This window comes from Mesoplodon mirus (genome assembly GCF_964341445.2).
Source record: "Mesoplodon mirus genome assembly, chromosome: 10".
Lineage (NCBI taxonomy): Eukaryota > Metazoa > Chordata > Mammalia > Artiodactyla > Ziphiidae > Mesoplodon > Mesoplodon mirus.
In genome coordinates, this window is record NC_138986.1 from 81,698,013 (window position 1) to 81,710,071 (window position 12,059).

The window sequence follows — 12,059 nt, forward strand, 5'->3', positions numbered from 1 at the left end:
GCTTTCCTCTAAGATCAGGAAAAAGACAAGGATGTCCACACTTACCATTTTATTCAACATAGTTTGGGAAGTCCTAACCATGTCAATCAGAGAAGAGAAAGAAATAAAAGGATTCCAAGCTGGAAAAGAAGTAAAACTGTCACTGTTTACAGATGACATGATACATAGAGAATCCTAAAGATGCTACCAGAAAACTACTAGAGCTCATCAATGAATTCAGTAAAGTTGCAGGATACAAAATTAACACACAGAAATCTCTTGCATTTCTATACATTAACAATGAAAAATCAGAAAGAGAAATTAAGGAAACAAATACCATTTACCACTGCATCAAAAAGAATAAAATACCTATGAATAAACCCACCTAAGGAGGCAAAAGACCTGTACTCTGAAAACTATAAGATGCTGATGAAAAAAATCAAAGATGACACAAACAAATGGAAAGATATACCATGTTCTTGGATTGGAAGAATCAATATAATCAAAATGACTATACTACCCAAGGCAATCTACAGATTCAATGCAATCCCTATCAAATTACCAATAGTATTTTTCACAGAACTAGAACAAAAAATTTTACAATTTGTATGGAAACAAAAAGACCCCGAATAGACAAAGCAATCCTGAGAAAGAAAAATGGAACTGGAAGAATCAGGCTCCCTGACTTCAGACACTACTATAAAGCTACAGTAATCAAAACAGTATGGTACTGGCACAGGGACAGAAATATCGATTAATGGACGGGGATAGAAAGCCCAGAAATGAACCCACTCACCTATGGTCAATTAATCTACGACAAAGGAGAAAAGAATATACAATGGAGAAAAGACAGTCTCTTCAATAAGTGGTGTTGGGAAAACTGGACAGCTACATGTAAAAGAATGAAATTAGAGTATTCTCTAACTCCATACACATAAATAAACTCAAGATAGATTCAAGACCTAAATGTGAGACCAGATATTATAAAACTCTTAGAGGAAAATATAGGCAGAACACTTTGACATAAATTGCAGTGAGATCATTTTTTAAAAATTTATATTACATGTTTATTAAGGCAAGGAACTATATAGAAAAAAAATTTCTGCTTAAGGCATATTTGGGAATGAGCCATTGTACAAATTATTGCCCAACTGAAACCACAGTGCATAACAGACTCTCCGCATAAAAAGGTTAAAGTAAACCAGGTGTATTTACCTGACTTAGGTCATAAATGTAGACTGGAAGACAAAAATAGATTTTTTTGTCAAAGTATGCAGCAGTTTGAGAAATTTGGCCTCCTTTGGCACCTTTAGAACCAAGACTCACCAAGCACCACTGTTTAGGCTATTAAAACACATTTTCTGTACCTGACTTTCTTCTTCTTCTTCTAAGATTGTAATAATGGCTTTTAGAAGAGAATACAAGGTGATCTTTATGCTTATATTGCATTGAAACAATTCAAGGCTTTCTGGTTTTCCCTCCCCCACACTCACTGATCTAATTTGTACCCTGATACCCACCACTTCCTGTCACCCCCTTGGTGTTTTTGAAGTCCAGGAATATATATTCAAATTGGATTTAGAATTGGAATGATAGAAGATCCAGTCACAGACCCCAACTGTCCTTTGTCATTTGGTTTCCTCAGGTCTCCTGATTATCCATTCACAAGTTCACTGGTTGGGAACTTGACCATGATTGTAGTGCTTTCCAGCTGGGTTCCTTCCCTCACTGGGAAGACAGTGTGAAAGGTAAAAAATACTGAATTCTCTTCTGGCAAGGTGGGTCATACCCACTGTTTTGGGATTTAAAAGTGCCTCTTCATGTGTAAGTTGAAGTGGTCCAAACTCGCAAATGCTTGGTCGCACTTCTGGCACTGGAAGGGGTGGTGCCCAGTGCGTTGGCGGTAGTGCCTGGTCAGTTCATCTGAGAGGGCAGATTTCTACCCATGGCCGTCCCAGTCACTGTGCTAAGGTTTCTCACCTGGGTGGGCTCACAGGTGTGTGTGCCTTGAGGTGAGAACTCTTCCTGTAGGTTTTGCCGCAGCCTGCATAATCCCAGGTGTGAGTGGCCAGCCTTTTCCGGGGCTACGATGTTCTTCCCTCTTTGGCTCAGGTTCCTCCCACATGCAGGAACTGCGTGGCATAGGCTCTTGGTAATGGAGCAGTGGGACCTGCGGCTGCACCTGGCAGGGAAGGAAGGGAGGGTAGTTGGGTGGGGATGGAAGCCTGGGGGAGCGGCAGGGCAGGATGACTGCTGCTCAGCAGTTCCTCGGCACCCAGGGTGGGGGTAGTCCTGCTGGGGAGCTGCTGCCCCAGGGGAAAGTTGTGCGCTGGCAGCTGTGGTCATTGCTGAGAGGGGGTCCAGTGACCAAGTGGGCCTCTAGGGGCCGACTGACAGGATGCATGAGGAGACAGCTTCCCGTTTGATCTTGGGGCACAAGCAGGGCAGCCCGCCACTGTAAGGCGCTGCCACCACCAACTGGCTGCCGACCAGGCTGCCTTTGCTAACACCAATGATCAGGGGCCCTCAGCAACGCCTTCAACATAAACTTGCCCATCAAGCCACCTGGCGGCTGCGGCTGCTGCCGTGGAGTGTACACTGGGTCCAATTCCGGCCACAGGAGTTCAGCCACACAGCAGCCAGAGGGGCTCACGTGGTTGATGTCTGCAAGGTTGAAGGGAGCTGTCACAGGCGGTGCAGATTCCCAGCCATAGAGCAGGCCACCGCCCCTGCTGCCTGGAGCCAAGCCTGGGTCGCCCCCAGCCTGTCCTGGACAGCTGAAGCTGCAGGTGGAGGGCACACAGGCAGGACCTCTGCTCAAAGGGGAGGACGAGGATGAGGCTGATGCTGACGACACGGTGGAGACCACTGGCTCCTGATGGGACAGCGAGTTGGAGAGGATAAAGTCCAGGCCCAGGAGATCACTGAACTCCTCCGTCTCCCTCCAGGGTAGGAGAGCCTGGTTGCTCTGTCGCAAGACGCGCTGACTCTGCCACTCTGCAGGTCGGTGGCCACGGTCGCCGCTGCCAGGTCATAGGGGCAGCCGGGAAGCCCTGGGGGGAAGTCACTTCACGTGGGAGAGCTCCCCCACCCGCAGTTATTCAGGACACCTGCTGGACGCAGTGTCTTCCCCCTTCCCTGGGGGCCGGATGCAACAGTGGAGAAGGATGGGAGCAGTGCGTCGCTGACAGCCAAGTCAGACTCTCCATGTGGCTGCCTCATTAATGTGGGTGCCCAGAAGGTCCTCAGGAGTCCGAAGCAGTGGGTGTGCCCGAACACCAAAGTCAACAAAGAGGAAAAAAGTCTTAGAAACGAGGCCAAAACCAAAAACTCCAAATTGCCTGAGATCCTTCTTCTTTGGATTAAATATAAAGGGGAAATTACTTTTAAAAAAAGTTCCTTTGTATACAAAAGTTCTTAGAAAAGTTGTAAACCCATAAAAATAGATAATCAGCAAGACGAGGAAGTAGGTCTGATGGCCGGGCTGTGCTCTCTTCCATTCAGCAGCGTCCACACCCCACCCTGTCTCCCACGTGGAGGAGGGATAAATTAGGAGTTGGGGATTGACATCGACACACTACTATCTATAAAATGGAAAATCAACAAAGACCTACTATAGCGCACAGGGAATGCTACTCAATATTCTGTGATAATCTACATGGGGAAAGAATGAATGTAGGTATATGTATAACTGAATCACTCTGCTGTGCACCTGAAACTAGCACAACATTGTAAATCAACTATACTCCAACATAAAATTAAAAATATGAAAATGAGGGCATAGAGAATTGAATAAATTGTTGACATTCTTTCTTCATAAAGCAGTTCTTTCCATTGTATTTATTTGATTCTTCTTTTTTTGATGAGATCTTATTTATGTACAGTTAGTCACTCTATTCTCTGGCTTTCATATAACTATATAGTGCTCATCAAGTTTTACTGTATTTTACCTGTTTTTATATCTCCCACCTAATCTGTGAATTCCTAGAGTTTCACATAGCAGAGGGTTCGCATCCTAGAAGTTGGATTCTATTTTGTAACTTGAGCACCTGGAACACTGCCTATTTCATAATAAGAGATCAGTATACATTTGTTGAATGAATGAATGATATATGAGAAAAATGGAATTTATTATCTAGGAAAAAACGTTACATTTCTATTATGAGAATTAAGTATATATTGCCAAAGAACAAATACTCTCTTATGCTGTACCAAATCAAATTTTTATGATGACCTAGTTTCTGGTGATATCCTCTATACTCCTGTCAATCACCATAGCCACAGTGCCTTCTTTCTATTAGATAAAAGACTGAAAACATCTACTGTCAGACATCTTCACCCGTAAGTAACTATTTATATTCATAATTTTTTTCTGATAAAGTTAGACCCCTTCACACAATTTACACACCAAACAATTTAGTGTTCTCTAACCACATTCCTGATTTAGAATGTAATCTGTATTATCTACTCCTGTTTCGGATTTGTTAAGAATCATTCTAGGGGAGTCATTTAAGATTCACAAAATTAACTTGATATTCATACCACATTGCCTCCTAGATAGTAGACAGAATTAAAGGTAAGTTGTACCTTCTACTTGAGTCTAGATGACTTATGAATAATTTTGTCTGCAAAACAGCTATAATTGTAATCTATATACAAATATTTTTTAAATGATGTTAGATTCTCAAATAATAGGGCCCAAGATCATTTGAAAACTTTAGTTTCCATTGTATACTGGCTAATATAAAGGATGATAGATAATAATCTAAATGGTACATATCACCTGTCCATTGGTGTATTTTATGTTACAACACAATAAATAAATTTCTGATGGCATCATAAATTTTAAAGAAATATGTCTTTAATTAAGCAAATATATTTTAGGAAAAGAAATAAAAAATTTTAAAAACGTCTTTCCTCTGCTCATTAACCGAGCTTCTTCAATGAAAGCCCATGTGCCTACACAGCACAGTGTATATCAGTCTCTTTACTTTGGAACAGTGACCTAGATGAAGCTGGAGTATCCACACTGCTTCCTCCACTCCAGTTGTAAAAGTTTGTAATTACAACAAAAGCTTTAAGGATTTAACAAATATTTAGCACTGCTATGTTATTGTAATGAATAAAATAAGATAGACTTACACAGTTCTTAGAGTGAACTTCTAAGTGCTTTACAGATAGTAACTCATTTAATTACCAAAACCAATGAGGTAACACCATTACTACCACCATTTTACAGAGGGGGCAACTGAGGCACCAAAATCTTAAGGGTCTTGTGGAAGCCTCACACAGCTCGTAAGTGGCACAACCAGGATATGAACTCCAATAGCCTGTGCCCAGAGTCCACACCCTCAACCACAAAGGCAAGATGGGAAGGAATCCAGACTTTTAAAAAATTCAGCACCTAAGAAAGCATAAATAGATGCATAAATATAAGGTGAGGAAGCTTCAGTAACCCTTTTCTCTTTTCATTAGTGAGACTGTCAGGAGCCATTCAGATTAAAGAAGCTCTATTTGTATCATTTCTTTGTCTCTAAAATTATCCCATCTGAGTGGGAAATTTATTTGACCACTTACAGCAAAAATCAAATTGTCAATCGATTTTATGAGGGCACAGGTGTTTTAGAGTTTTTAGGAGTGATGTTTGATATCATATTTAGCATTTCTAAATAGTAAAATCTTCAGTTGGAAGTCTACATAGGAAGAAATATAATTCTTCCATTTGTAGAAAGTGAGTGATAGCTGAAAGTTTAAGGATAGGAAAAATTTCAGAATGGCATTTATAGAGAATCTGAAACCAAAATGTATTTCATATACTTTTGTCTCTTCTTTTTCAGAAATTGCCAATTTGATTTTCTTCTCAATTTTTCAGAGAGAAAGAAAATACCTTGAAAGGAAAAGACTGCTTAAAAGGAAATGTTTAAAAGATACTTAGCAAGCACGTGTGAATCTGAAGAATAAACCTGGGGTTTTGTTGTTATTGCTCCTGTAAATTTTATAAAAATTTGATCATATAAGCAACATAATACTCCATAATGGGAAAAATCAAATTCATTTAACTATCTTTCTATGCATGGTAATCTGGTTGCTTTTTTTTTTCTTAAGATGGATTATATTCTTTTTTTTATTGAGGTATAGTTGATGTAAAAAAATATATGTTACAGGTGTACAACATAGTGATTCACAAATTTTAAACGTTATACTCCATTTATAGTATTATAAAATATTGGCTATGTTCCCTGTGTTGTACAATATATCCTTGTAGCTTATTTATTTTATATATAATAGTTTGTATCTCTTATCCACTACCCCTATCTTGCCCCACCCCCTTTCCCTCTCCCCACTGGTAACCACTAGTTTGTTGTCTGTGAGTCTGTTTCTGTTTTGTTATATTCACTAGTTTATTTAACTTTTTAGTTTCCACATTTAAGTGATATCATACAGTATTTGTCTTTGACAGACTTATTTCACTTAACCTAATACCCTCCAAGTCTATTCATGTTGTCTCAAATGGCAAACTTTCATTCTTTTTTGCTGAGTAATATTCCATTGTATATATATACCACATCTTCCTTATCCATTCATCTGTTGATGGACACTTAGGTTGCTTCTTATCTGGGAAATTATAAAGAATGCTGCTGTGAACATTGGAGTGTATGTATCTTTTCAAATTAGTGTTTCCATTTTTTTTCAAATATACACCCAGGATTGGAATTGCTGGGTCATACAGTATTTCTAGTTTTAGTTTTTTAAGAAACCGCCATACCATTTTCTACAGTGGCTACACCAATTTATATCCCCAGAAACAGTGTATGACTGTTCCCATTTCTCCACATCCTCACCAACAGTTTTATTTGTGGTCTTTTTGACGATAGTCATGTTAACAGGCGTGAGGTGAAATCTCATTCTGGTTTTAATTTACATTTCTCTGATGATTACTGACGTTTAGCATCTTTTCATGTGCTTGTTGGCCAACTGTATGTCTTCTGTGGAAAAATGTATATTCAGGTCCTCTGCCCATTTTTTAATTGGGTTGTTTGTGTTTTTGATGTTGAGTTGCATGAACTATTTATATATTTTGGGTATTAACCACTTTTCAGTCATATCATTTGCAAATATTTTCTCCCACTCAGTAGCTTGTCTTTTCATTTTGTCCATTGTTTTCTGTGCTGTACAAAAGCTTTTTTGTCTAATTAGGTCACATGTATTTATTTTTATCTCCTTTTCTTTAGGAATCAGATCTAAAAAAAATATTGCTACCATTTATGTGAAAAAGTGTTCTGTGTTTTCTTCTAGGAGTTTTATGGTTTCTGGTCTTACATTTAGGTCTTTTAATCCATTTTAAATTTATTTTTGTATATAATGTGACAAATGTTTTGATGTCATTCTTTTACATGTGGCTGTCCAGTTTTCCCAGCACCACTTATTGAAGAGACTGCCTTTTCTCCATTGTATATTCTTGCCTCCTTTGTCATATATTAATTGATCATTCTGTTCCATTGGTCTATGTGTCTATTTTTTGTGCCAGTACCATACTGTTTTGATTATTGTAGCTTTGTGGTTGTTTAAATCAGGGAGCAGGATACCTCCAGCTTTGATCCTTTATCTCGAGATTGTTTTGGCTATTCAGGGTCTTTTGTGTTTCCATACAAATTTTAAAACTATTTGTTTTAGTCCTGTGACAAATGCCATTGTTATTTTGATAGGAATTGGATTGAATCTGTAGATTGTCTTGGGTACCTTGGTCATTTTAACAACAGTAAATCTTCCAATTTATGAACACGGTATATCTTTCCATCTGTTTGTGTCATTTTCTGTTTCATTCATCAGTGTTTTACAGTTTTCTGAGTACATATTTTTACCTCCTTAGGTAGGTTTATACATAAGTATTTTATTATTTTTGATGCAGTGGTAAATGGGATTGTCTCCTTAATTTCTCTTTCTGATAGTTTATTGTTAGTGCATAGAAATGCAACAGATTTCTGTATGTTAATTTTATAACCTGAAACTTTACCAAATTCATTGCTGAACTCTAGTAGTTTTCTGATAGTGTCTTTAGGATTTTCTATGTATAGTTCACATCATCTGCAAACAGTGATGGTTTTACTTCTTCTTTTCCAATTTGGATTCTTTTTATTCCTTTTTCTTGTCTGATTAATGTGGCTAGGAGTTCCAATACTGTGTTGAATAAATGTGGTGAGTATGGCTATCCTTGTCTTGTTCCTGATCTTAGAAAAAAGTTTTCTGCTTGATAAGTATAATGAGTATGATTGTTAGCTGTGGACCTTTATTATGTGGAAGTATGTTTTCTCTATACCCACTTTCTGAAGAGTTTTTTTTTATCATAAATGAGTGTTGAATTTTGTCAAAAGCTTTTTCTGCATCTACTGAGATGATCATAGGGTTTTTATTCTTCAGTTTGTTAATGTGGTGATTGACTGACTTGCAGATATTGAAAAGTACTTACATCCTTGGGATAAATCCCACTAGATCATGCTGTATGATCCTTTTAATGTGTTGTTGGTTTAAGTTTGCTAACATAATGTTGAGGATTTTTGCATCTATGTTCATCAGTGATATTGGCCTATAATTTTTTTGTGTCTGTGTGATATCTTAGTCTAGTTTTGGTATCAGGGTGAGGCTGGACTCATAGAATAAGTTCAGAGACATTCCTTCTTCTGCAATTTTTTGGAACAGTTTGAGATGGACAGTTGTTAAATCTTCTCTAAATGTTTAATAGAATTCACTGTGAAGTTATCTGGTCCTGAACGTTTTTGGGGGGGGCAGTTTTTAAATTACTGATTCAATTTTTGTTACTGGTAATTGGTCAGTTCATATTTTTTTATTTCTTCCTGCTTCAGTCTTGGGAGATTATACATAATTTGTCTATTTATTCTAGGTTGTCCATTTTATTGGCATATAGTTGTTTGCAGTAGTCTCTTATGATCTTTTGTATTTCTGTGGTGTCAGTCATAACTTCTCCTTTTTCATTTTTGATTTTATTGATTTGGGTCCTCTCTCTTTTTTTTTTTTCTTGATGAGTCTGGCTAAAGGTTTATCAATTTTGTTTGTCTTTTCAAAGAACCAGCTCTTAGTTTCATTGATCTTTTCTACTGTTTTCTTAGTCTCTCTTTCTGCTGTGATCTTTATGATTTCTTTCCTTCTATTAATTTTAGGATTTGCTTATTCTTCTTTTTCTAGTTCCTTTAGGTCTAAGTTTGGGTTGTTTATTTGAGTTTTTCATGTTTCCTGAGGTAAACTTGTGTTGCTATAAACTTCCCTCTTAGAACTGCTTTTGCTGCATCCCATAGATTTTGGATTGCTGTGTTTTTGTTTTCATTTGTCTCCAGGTATTTTTTTATTTCCTCTTTGATTTCTTCAGTGATCCATTGATTCTTTAGTAGCATATTGTTTAGCCTCCAAGTGTTTGTTTCATAGTTGTTTTCTAGTCTCATAGCAGTGTGTTTTGGAAAAGATGATTGATATGATTTCAATTTTCTTAAATTTACCAAGGCTTATTTTGTGGCCTAGTATGTGATATATCTTGGAGAATGTTCCATGTTCACTTGAAAAGACTATGTATTCTGCTGCTTCCAGATGGAATATTCTATACATATATCTATTAAGTCTATCTGCTCTAAAGTGTCATTTACGGCCTTATTGATTTTTCTGTCTGGATGATCTGTCCATTGATGTAAGTGGAGTGTTGAAGTCCCCTACTATTATTGTGTTACTGTTAATATCTCCCATTATGCTTGTTAATATTTGCTTTAGGAATTTAGTTGTACCTACATTGGATGTTGTATCTTCTTGAATTGAGCGCTTGTTCATTATATAATATCCTTCTTTGTCTCTTATAACAGACTTTAATGTCTATTTTGTCTAAGTGTTGCTACCCTGGCTTTCTTTTTATTTCCATTTGCATAGAATACCTTTTTCCATCCCTTCCTTTCAGTCTGTGTGCTTTATTTTTTTAAGAATTTATATATTTATTTTATTTTTGACTACATTGGGTCTTTGTTGCTGCACACAGGCTTTCTCTAGTTGCAGCAAGTGGGGGCTACTCTTCGTTGTGGTACACGGGCTTCTCATTGTAGTGGTTTCTCTTGTTGCAGAGCATGGGCTCTAGGCATGCAGGCTCCAGTAGTTGTGGCTCATGGGCTCTAAAGTGCAGGCTCAGTAGTTGTGGTGCACAGGCTTTGTTGCTCTGTGGCATGTGGGATCTTCCCAGACCAGGGCTCAAACCTGTGTCCCTGCATTGGCAGGTGGATTCTTAACCACTGCACCACCAGGGAATCCCGTCTATGTGTTTTTAGATCTGAAGTGAGTCTCTTGTAGGCAGCACATATACGGGTCTTGTTTTATATCTATTCAACCACTCTATGTCTTTTGATTGGAGCATTTACCCCACTTACATTTATGGATATATTTATTGATATTTAGGTTCTTATTACCATCTTGTGTTAATTGTTTTGGGGTGTTTTCATAAGTATGTTTTATTCCTTTCATCTTCTTTTGTTCTCTTCTTTTGTGATTTGATGACCATCTTTGGTGTTATGTTCAGATTCCTTTTTCTTTTTTGTGTGTTCATCTATTATAGACTTTTGTGGGTACCACGAGGTTTTTACATAGTAATCTATATGTATACATGATTGTTTTAAGTTACTGATATTAGTTTCAAATGCATTTTAACCATACTGCATTTGTACTCTCTTCCCCTCACAAGTACTGTTTTTGATATCATATTTTACATCTAATTATTTTATATATCCCTTAACTGCTTGTTGTGGATATAGATGATTTTACTACTTTGTCTTTTAACCTTCCTAGTAGCTTTGTGTGTGGATGATTTCCTACCTTTATTATATGTTTGCCTTTACCAATGAGCTTTTTCATTTTATAATTTTCATCTTTCTAGTTGTGACCTTTTCTTTTTTGCTTAAAGAAGTTCCTTTAACATTTCTTGTTAAGCCAGTTTTGTGGTACTTTTTTGGTTTTGCTTGTCTGCTAAGCTTTTGATCTCTCCATCAAGTCTGAAGTAGAACCATGCTGGGTAGAGTAATCTTGGTTGTAGGTTTTTCCCTTTTATTACTTTAAATATATCATGCCACTCCCTTCTTGCCTGCCGAATTTCTGCTGAAGGTTCAGCTGATAGACTTATGACAGTTCTCTTGTATATAATCTGTTGGTTTTCCCTTGTTGCTTTTAATATTCTCCCTTTATCTTTAAATTTTTGCCATTTTAATTACAATGTGTCTTGATGTGTTCATCTTTGGGTTAGTCCTGTATGGGACTCTCTGTACTTCCTGGACTTCTTGGGTATCTGTTTCCTTTCCCAGGTTAGGAAAGTTTTCAGCTATTATATCTTCAAATATGCTCTCAACAACTTTCTCTCTCTCTCTTCTTTCAGGATCCATTGTATTATGAATATTAGTGCACTTGATAGTGTCCCAGAGGTCTCTTAAAATGTCATTTTTTTTTCATTTTTTTTCTTTTTTCTGTTCAGCAGTAGTGATTTCCACTACTCTGTCTTCTAGCTCTCTGATCCATTCTTATGTATTATTTAATCTACCGTTGATTCCTTCTAGTGTATTTTTCATTTCAGTTACTGTATTCATCTCTGGTTCTTCTTTACAATTTTAACTCTTTGTTAAAAACATGTAACTTCTAGTTCTGTGTACCCATTCTTCGCCAGAGTCCTTTGATCATCTTTACAATCACTACCCTGAATTTCTTCTTGAGTAAATTGCTTATCTACACTTCACTTAGTTCATCTTCTGGGGTTTTATCTTGTTCCTTTGTCTGGAACATGTTCTTCTATTGCTTCATTTTGCCTAAGTTGCTGTTTTTATTTTTATGTATCTATTAGCTTGGTTATGTTTCCCAATCTTGGAGAAGTGACGTTTTGTAGGAGATGTCCCATGCATCCCAGCAGTGTACCCCCCTCTCGTCTCCCAAGCTATTTGCTCTAGGGGTTCCTGCTATGAGGGCTGCATGGGTCTTTCTGTTGTGGGGGACTGATTATGTGGGTGGTCTCATTGACTTTGTTGCTCCCAGTCTGGCTGGTTTCCAGGTCATGC

At 37.5% G+C, this 12,059-nt stretch overlaps 1 pseudogene across 1 annotated transcript; it reads right to left on the minus strand.

The window, feature by feature from the left end:
- Nucleotides 1–1,783: 1,783 nt before the first annotated feature.
- Nucleotides 1,784–3,239, minus strand: LOC309811016 (Krueppel-like factor 4; annotated as a pseudogene). Its single transcript has one exon. The product of its transcript is annotated as a Krueppel-like factor 4 (transcript).
- Between the last annotated feature and the right edge of the window lie 8,820 nt (nt 3,240–12,059).